The 26163-nt window shown below is 39.8% G+C and overlaps 1 long non-coding RNA gene across 1 annotated transcript; it reads right to left on the bottom strand.

Annotated features, from left to right (window-relative positions):
* Nucleotides 1-2: 2 nt before the first annotated feature.
* LOC121857588 lies at nucleotides 3-15641 on the bottom strand. The gene is made up of 4 exons (XR_006087239.1): nucleotides 15628-15641; nucleotides 3153-3156; nucleotides 2166-2169; nucleotides 3-232 (listed from the first exon to the last, which is right to left on the bottom strand). It is a non-coding gene; the product is annotated as an uncharacterized LOC121857588 (long non-coding RNA).
* Nucleotides 15642-26163: the final 10522 nt, after the last annotated feature.

Below are 26163 nucleotides of genomic sequence, written 5' to 3'. Positions count from 1 at the left end.
GCTTTCTTAAAAGATAGAAACCAACCTGGCTCACGCCGGTTTGAACTCAAATCATGTAAAAATTTCAAGGTCGAACAGCCCTACCTCCACAACTCCTACGCCATGGCGAATTTTTAATTCAACATCGAGGTCGCAAACTTTTTTGTCGATATGAACTCTCAAAATAACGCTGTTATCCCTAAAGTAACTTAAATTTTTAATCAACAACAAGGATCATTACACACAAATATCTCTGTATTTTGAATTTAAACAGTTACAAATTATATCATCGTCGCCCCAACGAAATAATTTAGTGTATAAATAATATTAAACTTTCAACTCATCTAATTATATACTAAATTATTAAGCTTTATAGGGTCTTATGTTCCTCTAAAATATTTTAAGACTTTTCATAAAATTCAAATTCGATTTTTGTGTTGGAGACAATTTGCTTCTTGTCCAACCGGTCATACAAACCTTCCAATTAAGGGCTAATGACTATGCTACCTTCGCACGATTTAAAATACCGCTGCCCTTTAGTTTGATCAGTAGGCAGGTTAGACTTTATTAACCATCATATAGACATGTTTTTTGATAAACAGGCAGACCTTTTGTTGCCAGGTTGTAACCAACTTTAATCAATATTTAAAAGATTTATTAATGTTTTAAGATTTTGTATTTACAAAATTTTCTATTAATAAAATCATTGTATCTATAAATACAAAAGATTATTAATATTTTTTAGATACAACTACAAGAAGTATATAAATAGCACTGAATTTAAAATTAGTTAAAACACTTTATTCATATGGCTACTTCTAAGCCCTAGAATTCAACTTCAATAAAATAAGTTTTCTTCTGTACTATTTTATATTTTTTTGAATAAGAGCTCAACCCTCCTATTCTTACATTTAACTTTCTTTAAATGCTAAGAAACTGAATTAAATTCATTTTTCTAAAAACCAGATATCAAAGGGAATAGTTTAACATTTCACCACTAAATTAATATTAAGATATTTATGCCACAATAACCTTTTTATTAATTTTGCTCTTCCTTTTTCGGGATAAAACTACTTTTAAAATTTTAATTTTCCCTGACAACAAGGTACAAAAATTTACTCGTGCTTACTTATTATTAAATTTTCATTTATTTCACTATTCTTTTAAAAAATTTTAACTTTGGTCTTTTTCTCAGTTTTCGATTCAAAATTTGAATTTCTACTTACTCTCTTTTTATATAAAATATTTTTCTCATTTATATTCTTAACACTGAATAACAATAGCAAAGACCTATAATGCTCAAAATATAATCGATTTGTACGATAAACCTTCTCAACGTAAGTGAGATGCTAAACCATAAAGCTTTATTTTGATTATTTCTAGGGACACTTTCAGTCTACCTACTATGTTGCGACTTATTTTGCATTTTTAGGCAGAAGTGACGGGCGATATGTGTACATAATTTAGAGCTCATATCAAAAAGCTATTAAACTCTTTTTACAATTACATCCACCTTCTTTGCAAATAATTCTATTTTACAATCCGTTATAAATAAATATTATTGTAACTCATTTCTACTTATCTATCAGCTGTACCTTGATCTAACATATTAAATTTTTTTTAATCCCAATAATTGGCTTTTTTTCAAGATTATTTAATAATGACGGTATACAAACTGTGAAATTTACCAAGATAAGTAAGATTCTGCGTGTCTTATCGTTTATAGAACAAGTTCCTCTAACAAGACTAAATCCCTTAAATTCTTTGAGTTTAAAGAATATAACTATTAATATTCAAGCATTTAAATTTTACTCCCAGGTGTAATAGGGTATCTAATCCTATTTCATACCCCGGCGTCTACAGTTTCATCTTTGTTATATACTAATTTAATTTACTAATAAACACTCTAATTTTACATTTTATTAAAATAAACTAAACTAACTTATAAATTATTAATTAACAGCTAACTAACTTACTTCTACTTAATCTTAAAGTGTAACCACGACTGCTGACACAAAACTTAGTCAGATTTATTATCACTACCAAATCAGGCTACCGCCCATAATTTAATATTTTATACTGTGATTTTAACTTTCTTAACGCTAGTTAATACTTTCTAATTACTTATTTTAATAAACTTTACTCATTTTTTACTCCCCACAATTATTTACATACACATAAGTGACCTCACTGAGTGAGGACGTGTCTCCTGGCGCTCAGCAGCAGCCAAGGTCATCAAGTCGACCTGTAGTTACTTAGGTAGTTCAGTACTTTTACGGGTAGACAGTGCGTATTTTCAAGGTGTCAGTGACTGTAAGTGCCAGACTTGTGAATATGTGTGTTCAGTGGCACGATATCGTCGCACCGACCTGTTTCGGCTGAAGTCTGGTGCCGGCTATCCTCCACCCACACCATCACTCTACTAAAGGCGCTGAGTATCTTCCACAACCGCGGCTGCAGACAGGGTCGCCGCATTCCCAGACGAATCCCTATCATCACACCGAGCAAGCATTGAAAAGTCAAGCCAGTACTTGAAAGACAGTGTACTCGCTATGAAGTGCCGCGACTATGGTACAGCTTACCATCCCTGCTGTCAATGTCACATCTTTATGCAACAAGGTGGAGGAGGTCAATGTCGCAGTGAACTCAGCTGGTGCAGTTATTGTGGCGATTACCGAGGCGTGGCAAATTGTTCCTGAGATCTGTGCCATAAAACTATGAGTTATTTCACCACCTTAGAAACGACAGGAGAGGTGGGGGTGTAGTTCTGTACTGTTGCAGTGACCTCAAACCATCACCCTAGGTGTTAATGTACCTGAAGATGCAGAAGCTTGTGGGTTCAGGTCACTCCCACCTCCCACCCCGCCAGCTTGCCTCCCTCATTGTCTGTGTATGCTATCATCCCCCCCGCGCACCAACAGCTAATGTACTGATTACTCATATTATAGACACTGCTGACTCCCTGAGATCCAGATTTCCATGTGCTAAACTAGTGATATGCGGTGACATCAATGAGTTAGACATCAGTGACATCACCCAAAGGTTAATGAAAGAGCTTTAGCAACCAGAATGCTGAAAGTATACAATTTCATAATTGTAAATGGGTCACTTGATTGACAAATAAAATAGAAGTAACATAAGTCAGACAAAAGTGTTGATAAAATGACACAAACAAATCTACATGATTTTAAGCATGGTACGGTTTGTCACCAGAAAAGTCTCACACCCGAGTACATCACGCCGTGTCCGGGACAATAATATGTGCGAAGTGTCTAAAATGAAGGCGGCGGGAGTTTCGCCACCACTGATAACATGTCACTGTGAAACCCGGCAACTCAGAACCCTGATCATTTATATACCAGCGTCAAAATTTTCCTCAAGTCATGTATATCTCTTCAACATACTATAGAGGAGAAGAGGATCTAAGCTTTCAATATTATTATAGTTAACAATACCAACAGAAGGTGTCAACATGTCACCCTATCACAACGTCAACATGCAGGCGAGGTTCGTCACTGCAGTACTCTGTTTTTCCCTGAAGAATCCTTTTCCACCTGCTTACCCTCCACGACGAGTCGTCAGCTCAAGCAGTCATTGTTAACTTGCACGTTTGCGAATATTAAATCACCTGGAGGAAGCTTTCATGTTCTGTAGAGAGGAGGTGTCCACCACAGACAACCCTGAATCCACTACAAGCTACAGTGGCGGTACTCCACTACACACCCGGTGGCCAGATGGTCCACTCACCAACCGCTACGTGTACCCCGCAGCGGCACCCATATACCTCATTCCTACCTTCGGGTCTTCCACGACTTTCACAGAGGATGCCGGAGACTACACGTGTGTGTTGCTCTACGACAACTGACGTTCACTCACACAATACATGTCTTCGAGACCAAGCGCTAACGTAGTCACAAATTTAACGCTTTAATTGCACTTCATGCCACAATCACGACACCTTAAATCCAAGCTGCATCATATTTATATATTTATTATCTGGGTCATTATATTCTCGTATATCTCCCACTACATTATATATTAGGTTTACTACTAATGTTAAATAATATATATAAATTTATGCTTTTGAATAAACCTATACACATTTTTTAACTACTTGACACATTATTGTAACTGCTTGCCACATTATTTAAAATCATTTTGATAGCATTATTGTAACTACTTGAGACATTATTGTCACCATTTGAAACATTATTGTAACCATTTGCAAAATTATTGTAACCTGCTTGAAACATTATTTTAACTACTTGACACATTGTTGTAACTGTTTAACACATTATTGTAAATACTTGATACAGCATTGTAACTATTTGACATATTTTTGTAACCATTGACAACATTATTGTAACTACTTCTTGGCACTTATTGTAACTGTAACAGTGGAAGAAAACAAATTAATGTAAGTTGGGGGACTTGAAAGAGGTTTTCTATCCTTCAAAGACCTCTAACTAGAGCATGGCAAAGAGGAATGTTCAGCCAGTCTTTGCACCTTTCTTCCCCGGAGGCCCGATAATGGTCATAAGAAATTCAGCTGTTACTGAGAGGAGATGGTTGGTAGTTGCTTCCTACATCACAGTACCAGTACTGTGTTCATATTTTCCTGAGAGCACGAAGGAAAAAACATAAACACCAATGAACAGCTCCTAGAAACAACAACAGCACTGAAGACAGAATCAACACAACTGTCCTGCTTTTGATGGTCTATAAGTTGTGTTCTCACCCTACAGCCTACCGATCTCTCTGAAGCTGTATACAATTGGCGAGAAACCCAGGTAAACAAGTACAGGACCTGAGCCATGAAACCTTTTTTCCAAACATAATGGGTAGTGCTCCATACCAATATGACCACCGGAAACTCAACACGGAACTAGTGACATGTTGCAGACCCAGAGGCAGAGAGAGGTCAGTATACTGGGCTCCGGGGTGTGTGTGAAGGAGTCCTTTTATCGTAAGTTGTCATAAAATTGTAAAGGTTCTTGACACTTGGCGGTATGGTGGGTTTTGATTAACCAGAAGGCAAATAAAGCGTTTCTTTCCTTGTCCCTTAGTTTAGCCTTAATTTGTGTTTCTTAAACTTAAATTTTTTCAAACTTTCACACAGTTATGTTTATTAAGGTTCTGTAGTTATTGTATACTAGATGAAAGACTTTTTATGACTATTTAGTAAAGCGACACAGTGACAATATACGTATAAGGAATACGAGTTTTTGTCTTTAGATATCCTATAGTCTTGTTTTTGATATTTTTCTTTTTCTCCAAATTTTATTCAAGAGAAAGAAAAAGTTTAGTTACTACTGTACAATAACAAGGTGTGTATTAACACAAGGTACTTAACAGTGGTATGGTTGTAACAAGTTCACACGACATAAATTGGGCTTAATCAAATTTTAAACATGTTTTAGCCACAGTACAGCATCCCTAAACTATGGCCATTTATGAAAGTACAGACTTCTAGGATAATATGGATCATATTCCGGCTCCTGATAACTCTTGATAAGGTATTAAACGTTTCAACTCCCCTGTGTTGAGTCATACGTTATAATTATGGATTGCTCACTACCTTCGCCATTTTATGGTTGAAATGATTCCCTTATTATGTTAGGCAATAATTGCTTCATCCTTAACATTAATTTTACTGTATATGCTTTACCGTTATATGTTTGCTTCCGCATTGTTTATTTGCCACATATACCTCCTTACTGTCTATTTGCATTATATATATACCTGCATTGTCTTTTCTTGTATTATATATACGCACATTGTCTATTTGCATAATATACCTGCAACTTTATTAGCATTATATACCCGCATTGTTTATTCGCATTATATACCTGTATTGTTTATTTGCATTATGTTCCTGCATTTGTGCATGCGTCCAGTCAGTAAAAAAAATATCAGCACCTTTTTCAGTCTTATACAATATGCAGACACACCGAACAAAGAATCCTGACCCACTCCACCGAGTCTCTGCCATTGATGATGAAAAACTTTTCTGCTTTAAACTGACTCCATCTTATTCTTTATGCCAACATATTATGTCGGTGAAAGTCATACCTACATTGTTCCAATTTGAAAACATGCTAATTTTTGCCACAGCAAGTGATGCGAAATCGTAGAATTTTAGCATAAAAATTGTCATTTATATTGTTCTCCTCTTGCAAGAAGTCGTATATATCTTTAAATAATGTTACTTTAGATCAGATATACATTGTGATAAACTATGTGATATTCTCACACGTAATTCATTACCTGGCAGGGAGATATTTTTTACACACTGTAGAATATATATGATCCAGTGAAAGCTTTGTTTCGTTAAGGTCATGTGCTTGGCATTCTTGTTAATTTGCCTATTTTAACTATACGTGAGTATAGAGGATATAACATATTGTGCATCACAGAATCAGAAATCCCAAATCGCCAAGTGAACAAGTAATTTGGGTGTAGATTCTTTCTGCGGTCTCTACATTGTTTGTATACTCAGTATTGTCTATGTACACCCTTTCACACTTTCCACCTGCTTCACTCCGAGTTGTCAATCTTCGTTTCAAATGTTATGATCCACGGATGAATGAACTCGAAACCTCCAGTTTTAAAGCGTTTCACCCAGATATGATTTTCAAATATGTATAATACAGATGTTTTCACATTATTACAGCATATATAGGTTCCTGAGTGATGTAGATTTACTTGCCAACTGTCATGTTTCTTGTAATTGACAACTAGTGATGTCGTTTTCAGTGAACAGTTTTTGTAAATTTGCTTACTTAAATTGTATGAGAATTTATGATGTTCTAGCCTTTTTTAATGAGAATGGTGATGTTATTTTATGCCTTTTTGTGGTTAAAGTGTTAACATAGACCAGAGCTCAAGAATGATTCATATAGATATCGAATGTGAGTATTAGCTCATAAGATTATAAATATCATACGGTCACTGTATTCGGTGGGACCTCAGTTAGCATGGGCCACGTATGATGTCTGTTACAATGTCTGACAAATGAGCTCCTTGTTCGGATGAAGAGCCAAACTAGAGACTACGAAAGTTTGATATTTCATTGATTTCTAAAGGACGAAAAATCCAAGAAAGAATAGATTTTATTGTGCATGCATCATGCTAGTACCACAGGCAAGAATATCATCAGCACAAGAAATCAGATTATTCCCAAGATTAAAGCAAAGACATTCAAATAAGAAATTACATAAAAACGAAGCCAAAATGTTAGCTTGTCAAACACCTGGAGACACCGCACATCAACCATATTTGGGTGCAGTTTGTTCAAAAATTTTATAAAATTAATAAAAGTGTACACACCTTCCTGGTGACTAAGCTTATAAAATGAACCTGTCGAGGTTTATATCGTCTGACAGAACACTAAACTCATACCGTACAAAGTTACGTTCTCTTAATCAACTGAAAATTATGGGATTTATGTATCTTATCACTCGTATCAAGGTTTATTTTAATGCAATCAACTGTTTATGGTGAGATTATCAATCATGTGTACTGACTTGCATGTAAACGAATTGAGGAAAGTTGTTCAAATGCCCCGATACATTCCGGATTAGAGAAATTGTTACGTTACTCCAAAATTTTTACCTATATCCTCTAAATAGACGTCACCACCTGTCAACACAACTGCACTGCACCAACAACTACACTACCTTGTCACCTTAAGTATCTTAAACACAACACAGGCTTGATAAACATCAGTGGCAGGCGACGTTAATCACCGCGTGTGGCCTTGTCTTCTCCTTTATCATACCATCCATTCCAGATTAATTGACACACTCAACAGCTAGCTGCTTCTGCAAAAAATCCTATAACCATTTAGTAAAAGGAAGTATTCTATATGTAACTCAGAGAGTAATAGTTTTTGGCCTAACCAGCCAAAGTTGATAGGATAAGGTGAGCAGCTAACATGCAACTATTATTAAGGTGTTATCGTCCATCACCACGGCTCTTTATAAAAGAAATACTTAATAACAAACATGACCACAAGATTGAATGGAGTCTCTCTCCGGTTTCTAACCTTATATACTGTACTGTGCTGTATACAAATTCCTTTCGTAAATAAAAAGTACCACCACACAATAATTAATAACAAATATACAGTCTCCATTCAGTTAGTCAGTGAGTTATATTTCAAGATTCTCATTTTCAGGAGGAAAAATGTTTGTGAATTTAGTGAGTCAATTTGCTCGTTGGTTCATCTGAGCTAATACGTGACTTTAAGATGTAACTTTAATTGAAGCTTTTCCTTATACCTGTTCGAGTATACTGCCAGACCCAGTCACGCTAAGTCTAAGGATAACTTAATCCTATTCTAATTTTTCTAAGGTTGCTGCCACCAGACCCCCTCTGGGCAGTAGTTCGTTAAATAGCGGGCAGAGTGGACTAGGCATTGGGTTAGGTTTTTCATTGACAAGATCGATAGGGGAAGAAGGGAGAAACATCAATCATGACTTAACTAATTTATTCCTTATAAACACATATTGCATCCAATCACAATACAATAAAGTGGCCTTCATCAGAAGAACCACTATTATGCTCATTACACTTCACATCAATATACAGTATGTCCATCATCAAATAACTACTATTATCATCTTCATTCTTCATAACAACCGATTCTGGGGTCACTAATTCTAAGGAGATAACTTAACTCTACTCTTAATTTTAAGGTCGCTGCCACCAGACCCCCCTGGACAGTATGTAGCTCGTTACGTACCGGGCAGAGTAAGCTAGGCATTTGGTTGGGATTTTCATTGACCAAATCGACAGTGGGAAGAAGGGTGAAACATCAATCATGACTTAAGAACATAAGAACATAAGAATGGAGGAAACTGCAGCGGGCCTATTGGCCCATACTGGGCAGTCCCGTTTACACCCAACCCCTATTGCTCGCCATGACATCAACCTATATTGAAAACAATTCAACGTATTCGAGTTAATGATATTTGGTAACTTGTTCCATTCATCACTACTCTGTTTCAAAACCAGTGTTAACCTATTTCACGCCTAAATCTAAATTTGTCCTAATTTAAAACCATTGTTACAGAGTTCGCTCCTGGTTGGATATTTGAGTACCTTTTGTAATGTCCTTTTGTTTTTAGCCTGCCTTCCACTTGTACACCTCTATCAGGTCGCCCTCGCTCAACGTCTCTCAAGGGAGTGCAAATTTAGATACTTTTAACCTGTCTCTATACTCAAGGTTCCTAATGCCCGGGATTAGTCTTGTCATTCTCCTCTGAATTCTTTCCAGATTCTATATATCCATTCTGTAATAAGGTGACCAGAACTGAACTGCGTAATCCCAGGTGTGGTCTCACAAACATAGATACAGTTTTAGGATGACCTCGCTTCAGTCTTGTAACTAACACTCCTTTGTTATGAACCCATTACTTTATTAGCCTTGTTCTGAGCAAAAACACATTGTTGGCTTAAGGTTCCTACTTATCATTACTCTAAATCTCTCTACTTGATCGGATTTCTCTATGGCATCGTTGTTCATCTCTGGTATCTGGTTTCCCTGTTTACATCTCTATACTGAGTACTTTACATTTGTCGACGTTGAATTTATCTGCCATTTTTCAGACCATTAAAGAAAAAGAATTTGTTTAAGATCTTCCTGTGGTTTTGCCGAGTCTCGTCGGATTTGATAACCGTCCTATTTTAGTGTCATCCAGCAAATTTACTTATGTTGCTGTTTATGCCGATATCTATGTCGTTTATGTATATAATAAATAATAATGGTCCAAGTACTGAGCCTTGGGGAACTCCACTTGTGACGTTGCTCCAATGGGACTTAGTGCAGTTAATGCTCACTCACTGTTTCCTGTCCTGTAACCACGCCCTAATCCATTTAAGGATGTTACCTTTGATGCCATGAGCTTCTACCTTTCTAATTAGTCCTTCGTGGGGGACTCTGTCGAAGGCTTTGCTAAAGTCGAGATATACCACATCTTAATTGTGCCCCTCGTCCACCGATTCGAAAACTGATGAAAAGAATGTTAATAGATTAGTTAGACAAGAACGTCCGCTTGTGAAGCCATGCTGGGAATCATTGATCAATCGGTGCTTCTCCAGGTGATTTCGAATAGTTTGAAATGATTGCTTCCAGTAATTTGCCTACTATTGATGTTAGGCTGATTGGGCGGTAGTTAGAGGATAGTGATCTATCCCCTTTCTTGAAAATCGGTATTACATTCGCTATCCTCCAGGATTCTGGTACTACACCGGTTTTAAGGACATGTTAAACAACTTTGCTGGGCATATGAAAATAATTGCACATTCAGCACAATACTCTGTGGAAATATCTCGCCGGGACCAGGTGACTTATTAGGCTTTAGTTTGTCTATTTGCTTACTAACATCGTTACTAGTCACTACTATCTCACTTAATTTGTTTTCTTCACTATCTCTGAATAGAGTCGGTGCCTCGGGTGTCATGTTTAAATTTTCGGTGGTGAAAACTGTTGAAAAATATTTATTCAAATTATTGCTCATTTCTCCGTCGTTATCAGTGAGCTCGCCGAAGTCTGACAGTATTGGTCCAATCTTTTCTCGTGTTTTAGTTTGATACATTTGGTAGAATCCTTTGGGGTTTGTCTTCGCCTCCCTTGCTATCCTTACCTCATTATTCCTCTTTGCTTTCCTTATCTCGGTTTTTAACCCTCTTTCGCCCAATACCCTATAATAGTCGGTGAATTTAAGCCACGATTTATGTACCTATAGCCTTCCTTTGGCCAATGATGTTCTTTAAATAATTATTTATCCATTTAGGGTCATTGTTGTCTGATCTGATTTTTTTGTATGGTATGTTCTGCCTTTTGTCCATTAAATGTCACTATTTAAGTGTCGTGGAACTCGGCAATCTCAGATCTCGTTATCAGGTCCGAGTCATTTGTCAGGTTCCTGGCCAAGAGCCACACTCCCTCTCTCAGCTGCCTCTTTAAACTGTCAAAGTTTGCCCTTCTGAAATCTGGTACTTTAGTGGAATTTTCCTTACGTCTGCCCTGAAAATCTAACTGGAATCGAATTTCTTTGTGATGGCTGTTTGCAAGTTCGTTCCCTACCTCGACATTGCTAATGAGGTTTTCTCTGTTTGACAGAACTAAATCCAGTATATTATTACCCCGTGTGGGTTCGGTTATATGTTGACTTAGGAAACAGTCCTGGATCGTCTCGAGAAAATCCTCTGATTCTGAGTTACCCGTAAGGACAGTCCAATCTATTTGGCCAAGGTTAAAGTCGCCTACTATACAGACTTTGTTGTGTATGGAAGCCCTGCGCATTTCATCCCAGATAAGTCGCTCATTGGCTATCAAGATTGGGGGGTCTATATATTACTCCTGTGATTAATTTTTCCCGACCGTCGCTTAATTCTATCCAAATTGTTTCTGTATTCCTCTCAGTTTTTATTTCCTTATTTATTTCACACTTCAGATTATCCCTAACATAGATTGCTACTCCGCCTCCTTTCCTGGTCTGCCTATCGGTATGGAACAGTTTGTAACCCGCAATTTGGTATTCGACTGGTAATTCACGTGTGTCTAGGTTGATCCATGTTTCAGTGAATGCAATTATATCGATTTCTTCGGTACATACCAAGGCCTTAATATCATCCATTTTGTTTCTCATACTTCTACTGTTCGCGTAGTATACATTTAAGTTAGTCGTGTTCTGAGTCCTCCCCTTACCGCGTTTAGTTTTAAACTCCCTGTCTAATTTAGTTTTGTCATCATTCCTAACACTATTTCCCTGTAATCTTTCGCCTTGTTTACCCGCTCCCACTGCAGTCTCCTCCACCCCCGTGCCCATATGTTCTCTTAGCAGTTTAAAGACTTCGATATCTTTTGAACTGCCCCCTCTAGAGCCCCAGCCAGGGTTGCTACTCCATCCCTAGACAGGTGCACCCCATCCCTAGCATAAAGGTCCCTTCTGCCATAGAAGTTGTCCCAGTTGTCAATGAATGGGACTGATATTGACTTGCAATATCTGTCAAGACGGTCGTTAACACCAACTGCCCTTGACAACCATTCACTGCCAACTCTCCTTCTAGGCAGGACACAGCATATGATAGGGATCCCTCCCTTAGTCCTAATACGATCTATAGCTGCCTTGAACTTACCAAGAAGTTCCTCGCTCCTACACCGGCCAATATCATTGCCTCCTGCACTGAGGCAGATAATGGGTTTGTTCCCATTACCAGACAAGATATTGTCCATCCTCTCAATTATATCCCCCACCCCAGCTCCTGGCAAACACACCCTCATCCTATTTTTGTTTTTACCTTCCTTGTCATCCCTGCCCCTGACTGTACTAACGTCCAATTCGTCTATCAAGGGACTGAACGGGTTGGTACACTTAGCTGTTGTTGTCGTTGTTGTCGTATCCTTCGTGTGCTTCTTCACCACCAGCTTTGTCTTCCCACTACTCACAATTTTCCACTCGCTTGATTTTTCGTCAGACACTGGCTTTACTCGTCCAGCCTCTCCTTTTAACTTCGCCAGCTCTTTCCTTAATTTCAGGTTCTCCAACGTGGCCCTCTCAATTTCTAGCTTGGCCCTCGCCAATTCTTCAGTGGACCACTCCAGTTTGGTCAACAAACTCTCATACCCAAGACCGCACATATCACTGGCCATATCTGTTAATTATCCCTCCAGAGCTAACCCTACCGTGACCTTTCCCCTAGTGAGGTCAGAACACAACTGAGGTCAGAACACAACTGACTAATTTATTCCTTATAAACACATATTGCATCCAATCACAATACAAAAAGAGGTGGCCTTCATCAGAAGAACCACTATTATGCTCATTACACTTCACATCAATATACAGTATGTCCTTCATCAAATAACTACTATTATCATCTTCATTCTTCATAACAACCAATGACCTCCTTTCCTCGGTCATTCTTTCTTACCATAACATCAGACTGCACCACATGTTAGAGTATAACAACACATGTTATAACACCACATCTCTTATACACTCCACATCTACCAGTATGGAACTCCTTGGTATTCTTAGGTTTACATACCAGGTACCTCGTCACACTCTACTCTTGCTGGGTAGATGGGATTATTCCCAAGTAATCATACCAGCACTGGTTCCACGCCTGGTATTATTAAGTCGCTCCACGTACCTACCGCGAAACTTCTCAAACATACAATTATTTTTTCCTATCTTGGGTGGTGATATGTAGGGTATCCACAGATTCACAGTTGAGGTGCATCGTGGCCATAAGCAGACACACCACATATGGTGAGTTCCTCACAGTGGTGGTAATGGCCGACACTCTGGCTGCGTGCGTACCTGTTTTGGTGAGAGAGTGGGCGTCACTAAGCAAGGCCTGATGGGCTTTTATCACCACACATACACAACTGCAACTATTGCTTCACTTTATATTATGAGGCATGGTTTTAAGATGTAAAAAACTGCTAGGTAAGTCAATTTAGGGCTGAATGGAGTACGATGGAGTTCACTGACCTGTTTTGGTGAGAGAGCGGGCGTCATTAAGGAAGATGGCTCGCGTCTCTCACTGAACTAGGCCTACAGTTTCCAATCTTTAATTTTCACTTTGATATTATTCTGGTTCTCACATATACACTTTCATATCTATTGTGACCTTATGCTTTATAATTATATGTCTCAATCCTAAATTACATACTAAAGTAAGGATGTGGTTTGCCACTTCCTGGAGACATTAATTGGGCTATATCATTAACTCAAAACGTTTAAGTCTCCTTAAGTTCTGTTTTATGTATTAAGGTACTGTACTCGCGAACTGTTAAGATATGTCGAATGTATGTGCACTGCCGCGTTAGTGCTTTTGCCTATTATTCCGCATAATATGAATCCTTGGAGGGGGAAGGCTATGTACTGCGCACCTCATTGTCATTCCTAAAAACCCGTTTAAATTCATATTACGCTACATAATATTCAAATCCACCGCGCTTGTAGAATCTCAGGTGAGACGTGTATTTCCCACCTGTTTTACCCTCAGGACCACTCTCAGTAAGCCCAGCTTTCGAACACAGTTGTCACTACGTTTATTGCACTCTCTACTGGCAAACGCAACCTTGAATTAGTCTGTGTAAATCAACTTTAGTAATTCGCCAGACCTTTGTCAACTGAGGGTCATCTTTGAATGAGTAAAAGTTAGTTTGTTTGTGATTATTGTCATTGCGTGAGTAGCGATCACTGGCAACTCAGGGGTATATAAGCTCGAGATGGCGAGGAAGCGCGTCCCCTGACGCTGATTCCCGTTTGTCTCCAGGTATGTTCTGTGTTTCCTAGCCAGTCAGTTAATTCAGTCAATTGTAGTGATTATCAGTGTTCACCAGTGTTCATGATTTAACAGTTGAATTGTCATTCACCCAGTGTAGAAGTAATTTCATACTCGAGTCTCTGCTACCTATACCTGCAACAACTTATCAATTCTTATTTCCGTACAATATAGTATGGGGAACATTCCCGCAACAGTTCATCAGCATAATACCTCAACATATTTTGGCACTAACACATAAACAGTGACTCTGACATTACAGATACAACAAAGTACTCTGCATGAAATTACATATACTCTGGAATTTAAATTCTTGTCTATGAATAGGAAATTAGTTACATCAGACACTTCCTCAGATTACTACTTCATTTCAATAATAATTCACCTTTTCAACACAAAACCATGGTTCTAGACATACACATTGGGGTTCATAACACAAGACACGTATTTCCTATCTCACAGTTCAGAAAAACTGGTATTTGAAAGTCGGGGTGACTCCCTCACTCGGAGTGAGTCAACAACCCAAAAAAAATTCTGACACACACAACTGAGATTTTTCTTTTCGACAACATAGGCAGCAACTGGATTTCCGGACTTCAGTTCGTAAGAACTGGGATTTATAATGTTGGGGTGACTTCAGTACGACTGACGAAGTCAACAACCCCAAAAAAAATTCTGACACACATAACTGAGATTTTTCCTTTCGACAACATAGGCAGCAACTGGATTTCCGGACTTCAGTTCGTAGGAACTGGGATTTATAATGTTGGGGTGACTTCAGTACGACTGACGAAGTCAACAACCCAAAAAAAAAATTCTGAGACACATAACTGAGTCATGCTCACAAAAAAAAATCAGTGGTAATATGGTAATACTTTACGAGACTGTCCCTTCGGTACTCAACAAGTATTGAATGACTTTTCAATTGCCATGATTTTAACACTAATCACTTCACAATGTACTCTGTTGTACTCACACTTGGGAGTCCTTACATGTATTTTCTACAATAAATTTTCAAAGATTGCATTCTTTCACAGATGTCCATATCACCACAGAGTCCTCAACCCCTCAAAGCAATTGCTGAAATTATACATGTATTAGCTCTCATCTAAACATAAAACACACTTACTGACCATGCCAGTCAGTCTACACTGCTAGAACTAATGCCCTTTGCACTAAAAATCATACTAATAGAAACAATACAAAAAATACAAAATACTCAGGGACCTAACACAACACAGGTTATACAAATAAATTCACTTGCCCAATTCTGACCTCAACGTATAACTAAAACACTTCCAATTAAAATTAAAACAACTACACCCATATTATGTCAATTACAAATAACACTGTTACATAACCTTAATATAATTATGGCCTTCCGGTACACTCAGAAATCGACACTGTCCACGACACTCGTAACACGGCACATGATCAATGTCCCTCATTGTCTGTAAATAACCAAGTATTAACTCAGGTGATCACAACAATTGCTATGGTACCAGTGCAGAAAGGCACCCAAAAAAAATTTACCTTGGCATACAACCAACACTTTTCTGAGATTTCACAAAAGACTGCAAAAAAAAATTAGGTAGCTAACCTCTGTTTTCAGACATTTTCAGACACTTTTCAATCCATTTTACTGTGCACTTTACTTTAAAGCAGATTTCTAATTTTCTCGAGACCCATGTTCTAACCTAACTCCAAATAAAGTATTTGCCGTGAACTGTTTTCAACATCTCCGTAACCTCAAAAAAATTTTTGCACAGAATTACACTATACTGTACACTGGAAAAAATTTCCATTACAAGATTATTAGCACTCTGAAATATTCATTAGCCACAGTGACATGGTTAGGTAGATGCACGGAGAAATGGTTATTACAGCTCACATTTAAACACAAAAATTACCCACAGTATCACATTTATTCCTCCTGACCTTGATACCATGTAAATTACATCATTTCCGTGCCACCTGTGTAAGGGGGCGGGTTTTTTTTTCCAACACCTACACCACCCTTACCTTACTCCTCTATTATTGTTCTTTTTCTGCAACCTAAATCACAGCTTCAATTCCCTCGGATTTGATCAATGATTAAAACCATCCCACCGCTATAGCCACCAATTTATACTGCCAGATTCTGGGGTCACTAAATTTAAGGGGATAACTTAACTCTAATCTTAATTTCTAAGGGTCGCTGCCACCAGACCCCCTCTGGACAGTATGTCGCTCGTTAGGTAGCGGGCAGAGTGGACTAGGCATTGGGTTAGGTTTTCCATTGACCAGATCGATAAGGGTAAAGAAGGGTGAAACCATAACATGTCTTAATTGATTTATTTCTTATAAAACACACTGGTAAAAACACATACAACCACACTATGGACCATAATTCCAAGGCCTGTCCCAGGGTATAGCACTGGCGCCTCTAACAACTGTTGTTGTGGTCGGTTACACTCCGACCCGAGATGGGTTTGGGGTCCCCGGCCCACGAGGTAGAGTAGAGCCGATTAATCATGACGAATCAGCGCCATCACTCCTATATTGACCTCTGTTGGGTATCCACCGGCTCCGAACTACCGGTGGGTTTCAATTAAGCCCACCCTCGACCTGGAGACAAACGGGAATCAGCGTCAGGGGGGAAGAGAAACATGACAACACCAACAAACTCTCTTGTCTAGACGACAGACGTATTTACGTTATATTACTTCTACACTGGGTGAATGACAATTCAACTGTTAAATCATGAACACTGGTGAACACTGATAATCACTACAATTGACTGAATTAACTGACTGGCTAGGAAACACAGAACATACCTGGAGACAAACGGGAATCAGCGTCAGGGGACGCGCTTCCTCGCCATCTCGAGCTTATATACCCCTGAGTTGCCAGTGATCGCTACTCACGCAATGACAATAATCACAAACTCACTGTTACTCCTTCAAAGATGACCCTCAGTTGACAAAGGTCTGGCGAATTACTAAAGTTGATTTACACAGACTAATTCAAGGTTGCGTTTGCCAGTAGAGAGTGCAATAAACGTAGTGACAACTGTGTTCGAAAGCCGGGCTTACTGAGAGTGGTCCTGAGGGTAAAACAGGTGGGAAATACACGTCTCGCCTGAGATTCTACAAGCGCGGTGGATTTGAATATTATGTAGCGTAATATGAATTAAAACGGGTTTTTAGGAATGACAATGAGGTGCGCAGTACACTGACAATGACTCGCATGTGATCTGAGGGGGGCCAGTAGGTCCTGTTGAAGGGAGTGCTGGATTATGTCTCCAGTGGGAGACTCTGCTAGCGGGAGATGCGGTGTTGGGGAGGGAAGTCTTCTTCTGCGGATGAGCTGTTGGCTCCCTCCCTATTTCAATGATGCTCCGAATGCTAACTGACCCTGAATGTGAATGGTCGCGAGGAAGGAGCTGCAGGGCCTATATACTGGCTGTCACCAGCCGGCAGGTGACCTCTCCCAATTAACACTAGACTGGGTGTGTCTAGACAGGTGTACTGGCTGGAGGGATTACTTCTTGTGTCACACGTTTATGTCGCAGGGTTCAGCTAATCGCGTGGCAGTAAGAACTCTGGGTCAATGTGACTAACCTCTCTTAGGTCAGGTCTGGACAGCTGTGTTTGCCCAGGTGTGGTTTCTTGAGTAACACGGTCATATCACAGGGTTAACTCGAGTACTTGTGGCCGTCAGTTCACCTGGGTCAGGTCTTATTCTCACTGTAGGGTGTGTCAACTTACTTTTATATGTGTTGTATTTCTCTGGGCTGTAAGCTGTGGTCTGATAAACAATCATTACAGCAGATGAAATCTGTGCCTCTTCCCAAATTCTACGCCTCTCTTAATACCTGTGTATTTCCAAAACTAAAGGCTCATGCATAAAGAATGTTTGTGCTGTTTGGATCTACATATATATGTGAGAAGACATTTTCGGGAATGAAGCTGAATATATAAAAACTTGTATCTGCAATGACTGATGATCACCTTAAACAAGTACTTTTCATTGCAACAAAGGAGGCAACACCTGGCTTCAATGATCTGGTTGGCAATCAACAGAGCTATCATTCATCCCACTGTGTAAGTTAAATATGCTTATCAACATATGAACAACTTCAAATATTACATAATTAGATATTGGTCTTTTGACTTACTTTTTAAAATTGTTTTTACCATTAAAACTTAATTTTATTACTTTTTATTTATCAAGAAGAAACAATAAGTATTAAATTGTATTAATTTTATTAATCAAGCAGAGTGTAGCAGCGATAGCGTGGATCAGGGACAGCTGTGTTGTGTTTTGACCTCACTAGAGGAAAGGTCACGGCAGGCTTAGCTCCAGGGAATTAATTGTCAGTAATGGCTAGTGCTACTTGTGAAATGGGCTGAGTCCTTCTGAGGGCCGAGTTAAAGAGGACCAAGGAAGAAATCTTGAAATTAGAGGAAGTGATAGTGAGGATGAAGGAAGAAACGAGACAAGGAAAGCCCGTGTCTGACGAAAACTCAGGCGAATGGAAGGTTGTGAGGAGAGTGACCACTAAACTGGTGGTGAAAGAACACACCAAGGATACGACAACAACAACTAAGTGTACCAACTCTTTCAGTCATTTCACAGAAGGTACGAAAACCTCAATTGTTGGCGATTCCCAGGTACGGTACCTGGATAGAGCTTTTTGTGGTAAAAATAAAAATAGGATGAGGGTTTGTTTACCAGGAGCTGGAGTGGGCGGTATAGTTGACAGTATGAACAATATCTTGTCTGGTAATAGGAACAAACATAACATCTGCCTCAGTGCAGGAGGCAATGATATTTGACGGTGTAGGGGTGAGGAGCTCCTTGATAAATTCAAGTCCGCTATAGAACGTATTAGGGTGAAGGGAGGTATAATGAGACAAATATGATCAGACAATTACATATATATGTATATATATATAAAGGAGAATATTAGAGAGTAAGCATGTAAAGATAGGAACTTGGTAGCGTGGCCGCTTGTTATTTACACTGCGTCAATATGCTTATCTTATCTCGTATGTCAATACACATATATTACGTTCTTAAAGGGACAACTTGTTAAACACCTCTTCGACACAACTATTTATTAATTCACTTAATGACATGGACACATCAATATCACTATTATATCGGGGTATTAACACGTTAGGTCTAACGTTACTCGACATTGACTCTCGGATACAACATGAATGAATTACACTTCCCACAGTAGGTAATTCACCCTAGGAATAGTTCTGACAAGACTCACGTGTACCCTGACGTAGGCCCAGTGGATGCTTGGCTGGGCTGCCGTATGCGATGCTCTCCTTAGTTGGTGACGTCGTGAAGTCTCCCACCCCCCGACCTGAGGGGGAGGGGATGAGCGTGACTCTGTGCGAGTGACCAGAATGACTCTCAATGATCAACCTCTCTGAATGATAGTCGTGTGAGAATCACGATGAGAATCGGAATCAGAATGATAGTGGACGGGCTTGTAGGGATTTTATATGGGGTCGGCCCAACCGGCTTTTGACCTCTAACCAATTATCACTAAACTGGTTAGATCCGGATAGCTGTGTGCAGGTGTGGTCATGCCCAGGTGTCTTGGTCAGGTGAGTTGTAGGTCAAGCCCCGCTAATTCAAGTTATTAGTGGCGAGGTCGGGTTCCTGGGGTCTTGAGGTGTGTCTACCTGGAATGTGGTGGTACCACGAAGTCTCTAGCGTACTTGCTGTTATATGTGACGTAATTCTGGGCTGTAAGCTCTGGATTGACAAACAATCATTACAGAGGGATCCCTATAATATGTGGTGTCCTACCTAGAAGGAGAGTTGTCAATGAATGGTTGTCAAGAGCAGTTGGTGTCAGCGGCCGTTTTGACAGTTATTGCAAGTCAATATCAGTCCCATTCATTGACAACTGGGACAACTTTTACGGCAGAAGGGACCTTTATGCTAGGGATGGGGTACATCTGTCTAGGGCTGGGGTGACAGCCTTTGCTGGCTCTCTCGAGAGGGCAGTTCAAAAGATGTCTAAGTCCTTAAACTGCCAGGGGAACATATGAGCACGAGGGTGGAGGAGACTGCAGTGGGAGATGGTAAACAAAGTGAAATGTTACAGAGAAATAGTGCTAGGGATGATAACAAAACTATATTAGGCAGGGAGTTAAAACCTAAACGTGTCAAAGGGAAAACTTAGACCACGACTCGCTTAAATGTCTACTACTCAAACAGTATGAGTATGAGTGTTACCGCCACAGTAAGATAAACTAGAAGAGAGAGAGAAAGAGAGGGATAGCCATAGTAAGATAAACTAGACGAAAGAGAGGGTGAGAGGAGAGACAGTGTTGACAACGAACTTTGCTGAGGTGTTTAAATGAGCGCGTCGGCCACGCTGGTAGCAGCTGTGTGACTGTCTGAGGGGACAGTCTATCGCCTTCTACTGTAGAGACAACAGCTACCAGGAGGATATTATATTTGTTCTCGTTGGTCAAACCCTAGACCCCAAAACGTGAGTGTGATTGTGAACTATTAAATCCTCTAAGAACTCTAGATAACTTTAATAAGTGTATTTATGTACTGTATATTGATCATATTATACAAACTGTGTCCTGATGTATCAGCAGTTGTAACATGTGAGTTATATTTAAGAGGTTAATAGGTTATATACTGGCCAGTGCTATGTGTGGTCTTGGGTGTGCGAGTTTGTTGACCAAACTGGAGTGGTCCATGGAAGAATTGGCGAGGGCCAAGGAAGAAATTGAGAGGGCCACGTTGGAGAACCTGAAATTAAAGGAAGAGCTGGCGAGGTTAAAAGGGGAGGCGGGACAGGGAAAGCCAGTGTCTGACGAAAACTCAAGCGAGTGGAAGGTTGTGAGGAGTGGGAAGACGAAGCTGGTGGTGAAGAAATACACCAAGGATACGACAACAACGACAACAACAGCTAAGTGTACCAACTCGTTCAGTCCCTTGATAGACGAATTGGACGTTAGTACAGTCAGGGACAGGGATGACAAGGAAGGTATAAAAACTTTAATTGTTGGTGACTCACAGGTAAGGTACATGGACAGGGCCTTTTGTGGTAAAAACAAAAATAGGATGAGGGTGTGTTTGCCAGGAGCTGGGGTGGGGGATATAATTGACAGGATGGACAATATCTTGTCTGGTAATGGGAACAAACCCATTATCTGCCTCAGTGCAGGAGGCAATGATATTGGCCGGTGTAGGAGCGAGGAGCTTCTTGATAAGTTCAAGGCAGCTATAGATCGTATTAGGTCTAAGGGAGGGATCCCTATCATATGCCGTGTCCTGCCTAGAAGGAGAGTTGGCAGTGAATGGTTGTCAAGGGCGGTTGGTGTCAACGACCGTCTTGACAGATATTGCAAGTCAATATCTGTCCCATTCATTGACAACTGGGACAACTTCTACAGCAGAAGGGACCTTTATGCTAGGGATGGGGTGCACCTGTCTCCGGATGGGGCGGCAACCCTGGCTGGGTCTCTAGAGGGGGCAGTTCAAAGGATATCGAAGTCTTTAAACTGCTAGGGGAACATATGGGCACGGGGGTGGGGGAAACTGCAGTGGGAGTGGGTAAACAAAGTAAAAGATTATAGGGAAATAGTGTTTGGAATGATGACAAAACTAAATTAAACAGGGAGTTTAAAACTAAACGCGGTAAAGCGAGGACTCAAAACACGACTAACTTAAATGTCTACTACGCGAACAGTAGAAGTATGAGAAACAAACTGGATGATATTAGGGCCTTGGTATGTACCGAAAAAATCGATATAATAGCATTCACTGAAACATGGATCAACCCAGACTCACGTGAGTTGCCGGTCGAATACCAAATTGCTGGTTACAAATTGTTCCATACCGATGACAGACCAGGATAGGAGGCGGAGTAGCAATCTATGTTAGGGTTAATCTGAAGTGTGAAATAAATAAGGAAATAAAAACTGAGCGGAATACAGAAACAATTTGGATAGAATTAAGCGACGGTCGGGAAAAATTAATCACAGGAGAAATATATAGACCTCCCAATCTTGATAGAGTTAATGAGCGATTTATCTGGGATGAAATGCCAGGGCTTCCATACACAACAAAGTCTGTATAGTAGGCGACTTTAACCTTGGCCAAATAGATTGGACTGACCTTACGGGTAACTCAGAATCAGAGGATTTTCTCGAGATGATCCAGGACTGTTTCCTAAGTCAACATATAACCGAACACACACGGGGTAATAATATATTCGATTTAGTTCTGTCGAACAGAGAATACCTCATTAGCAAAGTCGAGGTACGGAACGAACATGCAAACAGCGATCACAAAGAAATTAGATTCCAGTTAGATTTTCAGGGCAGAGGTAAGGAAAATTCCACTGAAGTACCAGATTTCAGAAGGGCAAACTTTGACAGTTTAAAGAGGCAGCTGAGAGAGGGGGTGTCGCGCTTGGCCGGGAACCTGACAGATGACTCTGACCTGATAACGAGATCTGAGATTGCCGAGTTCCACGACAATTTAAATAATGAGTTACTTAATGCACAAAGGCAGAACAAACCATAAAAAAACTCAGATCAGACAACAATGACCCTAAATGGATAAATAATTATTTAAAGAACATCATTGGCTAAAGGAAGGCTATAGGGAGAAGGATAAAGCGTGGCGAAATTCACCTCCAGGATTATTATAAGATATTGGCGAGTAGGGTTAAAACCGAGATAGGGAAAGCCAAGACGAATAGGTGGACGAGGGGCACAATTATAATGTGGTATAGCTCGACTAATTAGAAAGGTAGAAGAACATGGCATCAAAGGTAACATCCTTAAATGGATTAGGGCGTGGTTACAGGACAGGAAACAGCGAGTGAGCATTATCGGCACTAAGTCCCATTGGAGCAACGTCACAAGTGGAGTTCCCCAAGGCTCTGTACTTGGACCATTATTATATATTATATACATAAACGACATAGATATCGGCATAGACAGCAACATAAGTGAATTTGCTGATGACACTAAAATCGGACGTGTTATTAAATTTGACGAAGACTCCACAAAACTACAGGAAGATCTAACCAAATTTTTCGAATGGTCTGAAAAATGGCAGATGAAATTCAATGTGGACAAATGTAAAGTACTCAGTATAGGAGATGTTAACAGGGAAACCAGATACCAGATGAACAACGATGCCATAGAGAAATCCGACTGAGAGAGAGATTTAGGAGTAATGATAAGTAGGAACCTTAAGCCAAGTAAACAATGTGTTTTTGCTCGTAACAAGGCTAATAAAGTACTTGGGTTCATACAAAGGAGTGTTAGTTACAAAACTAGCGAGGTCAGCCTAAAACTGTATCTTGCACTTGTGTGACCACACCTGGCTTACGCAGTTCAGTTCTGGTCACCGTATTACAGGATAGATATAGAATCATTGGAAAGAATTCAGAGGAGAATGACAAGACTAATCCCTGGCATTAGGAACCTTGAGTATAGAGACAGGTTAAAGCATCTTAATTTGCATTCCTTGAGAGACGTAGAGCGAGGGGCGACCTGATAGAGGTGTATAAGTGGAAGTCAGGGCTAAACAAAGGGGACATTACAAAGGTACTCAAACTATGCAACCAGGAGCGAACTCGTAACAATGGTTTTAAATTAGACAAATTTAGATTTAGGCTTGAAATAGGTAAACACTGGTTTGGAAACAGAGTAGTGGATAAATGGAACAAGTTACCAAATATCATCATTAACTCGAATACGCTGAATAGCTTCAAACATAGGTTGGATGCTTATATGAGCAATAGGGGTTGGGTGTAAACGAGACTGGCCAGTATGGGCCAATAGGCCTGCTGCAGTTTCCTCCATTCTTATGTTCTTATGTATTGATCATACTATTCAAACTGTGTGTCCTGATATACCAGCATTTGTTACATGTGAATTGTTCTTTAACAAGTTTTGACCGAATTATACTCATCGCGTCAACGAGAAGGGTCTTATTATCCAGCACAAACCAATAACGCTCCTATGAGCATAAACAGTCAAAATGCCAGGTTATAGGACTATCTGGGAGCAACTGAGAATCGTGTCAGCACAGGCAGCGAAAGGAAGAGGATCTTAATTCAGAAGGACTGGACGTCGTGTCAATATTGTTCAGACGATAGCGCGCGAGTGTTAGTGCTCATTGTGGATAGCCACACCAGCTACCACGAGAAATTGGTGTCAGGAAGACTGGTCTCGGTGCCAAAATTGTTCGGGCAGGAACGCGGGAAAGTTAGTGATCAAAACGTACAGCCAGACTAGGTCACCAAGTTTAAGTAAATGCTGATACTGGTGTATGTGTGTGTAAATAAGAAACAACAACAAAGGTTGTGACAAGCTAAGTAACGTTGTATAAGTAAGGGCGCCGCAGTAGTGTTTGTGACATTAGTTGTGTAACGAGTCCCTACATTGATTGTGGGTCTCTGTGGTCGTGTTAGTGTGACATCACTCGTGCGTATTGCACGTCACGTTTTTAAGGGACGTCGCTCGTGTGTGACATCACTGATTTTCAAGAAAGGAGATAGATCACTATCCTCTAACTACCGACAAATCAGTCTAACATCAATTGTAGGCAAATTACTGGAAGTAATCATTTCAATCTTTATTCGAAATCACCTGGAGAAGCGCAAGTTGATCAATGATTCTCAACATTGCTTCACAAGCGGGCATTTATGACTAACTAATATATTAACATTCTTTTCATCTGTTTTCGAATCAGAGGACGAGGGGCACAATTATGATGTGGTATATCTCTACTTTAGCAAAGCCTTAAAAGAGTTCCCCACGAAAGGATAATAAGAAAAGTGGAGGCTCGTGGCATTAAAGGAGATATTCTAAAATGGATTATGGCGTGGTTACTTGACAGGAAACAGCGAGTGAGCATTAATGGCAGTAAATCCCATTGGAGCAACGTCACCAGTGGAGTTCCCCAAGGCTCAGTACTCGGACCATTATTATATACATAAACGACATAGATATCGGCGTAGATAAGTAAATTTGCTGATGACACTAAAAAAGGGCGTGTAATTAAATCTGACGAGGAGTCCTCAAAACTACAGGAAGATTTAAGCAAATATTTCGAATGGTCTGAAAAATGGCAGATGAAATTCAATGTGGACAAAAAATGTAAATTACTCACTTTAGGAGATGTAAACAGGGAAACCAGATATCGGATGAACAACGATGTTATAGAGAAACTAGAATGTGAGAAAGACTTAGGTGTAATGATATGTAGGAATCTTAAGGAAAGTAAACATTGTGTATTTCTTCGAAACAAGGCTAATAAAGTACTTGGGTTCATCTATTTTTTTTTTTTTTTTTTTGAAGGTTAAGGTGGGGAAAGGATGGAAGGCATGCTGGGACTCAAGGCACAGTCAGACATGAGGGATAGAGAAGTCACAAAATATAGTCATGGGGGGAAAGGTTGGAAAAGAAGTTTAATGAGTTAAACAGAGGGGGACAACACCCCTCGTTTTACATATTACAGATTTTGTTGCCTAACTAAGCTAACCTAGGATATAGGATGAGGTTGCACAATGGTTATTTTTGTAGACAATGACTAGATTTATTTTACAATTACAAGTTTATTAAAATCTTATACTGTATTACGTTATGGACTCACTTGATTGTGACTTGTTAAATGTGAATTTATATCATCTAAGTTTTAATCTAAGGTGGATCACTGTGGCGAACATAGATGGTTCGCGGTTTGGGTTGTTGTAGTGCGGGCAGACTCCCGGGCCACCAGGCGTAGGGTCTCCCTCCGTTGATGTCTTCCCCGGGTAGGTGGTCTGGGCTGTGAGGGTCGTAAGGAGCTTGTCCCAAACCTTCTTCCCTAGGCGATGGAACCTGA

This window comes from Homarus americanus, unplaced genomic scaffold (assembly GCF_018991925.1).
Source record: "Homarus americanus isolate GMGI-L3 unplaced genomic scaffold, GMGI_Hamer_2.0 scaffold15453, whole genome shotgun sequence".
Classification (NCBI taxonomy): Eukaryota; Metazoa; Arthropoda; class Malacostraca; order Decapoda; family Nephropidae; genus Homarus; species Homarus americanus.
Note: the sequence above shows the minus strand (reverse complement) of the source record. Positions and strands in the feature narration are given on the sequence as shown.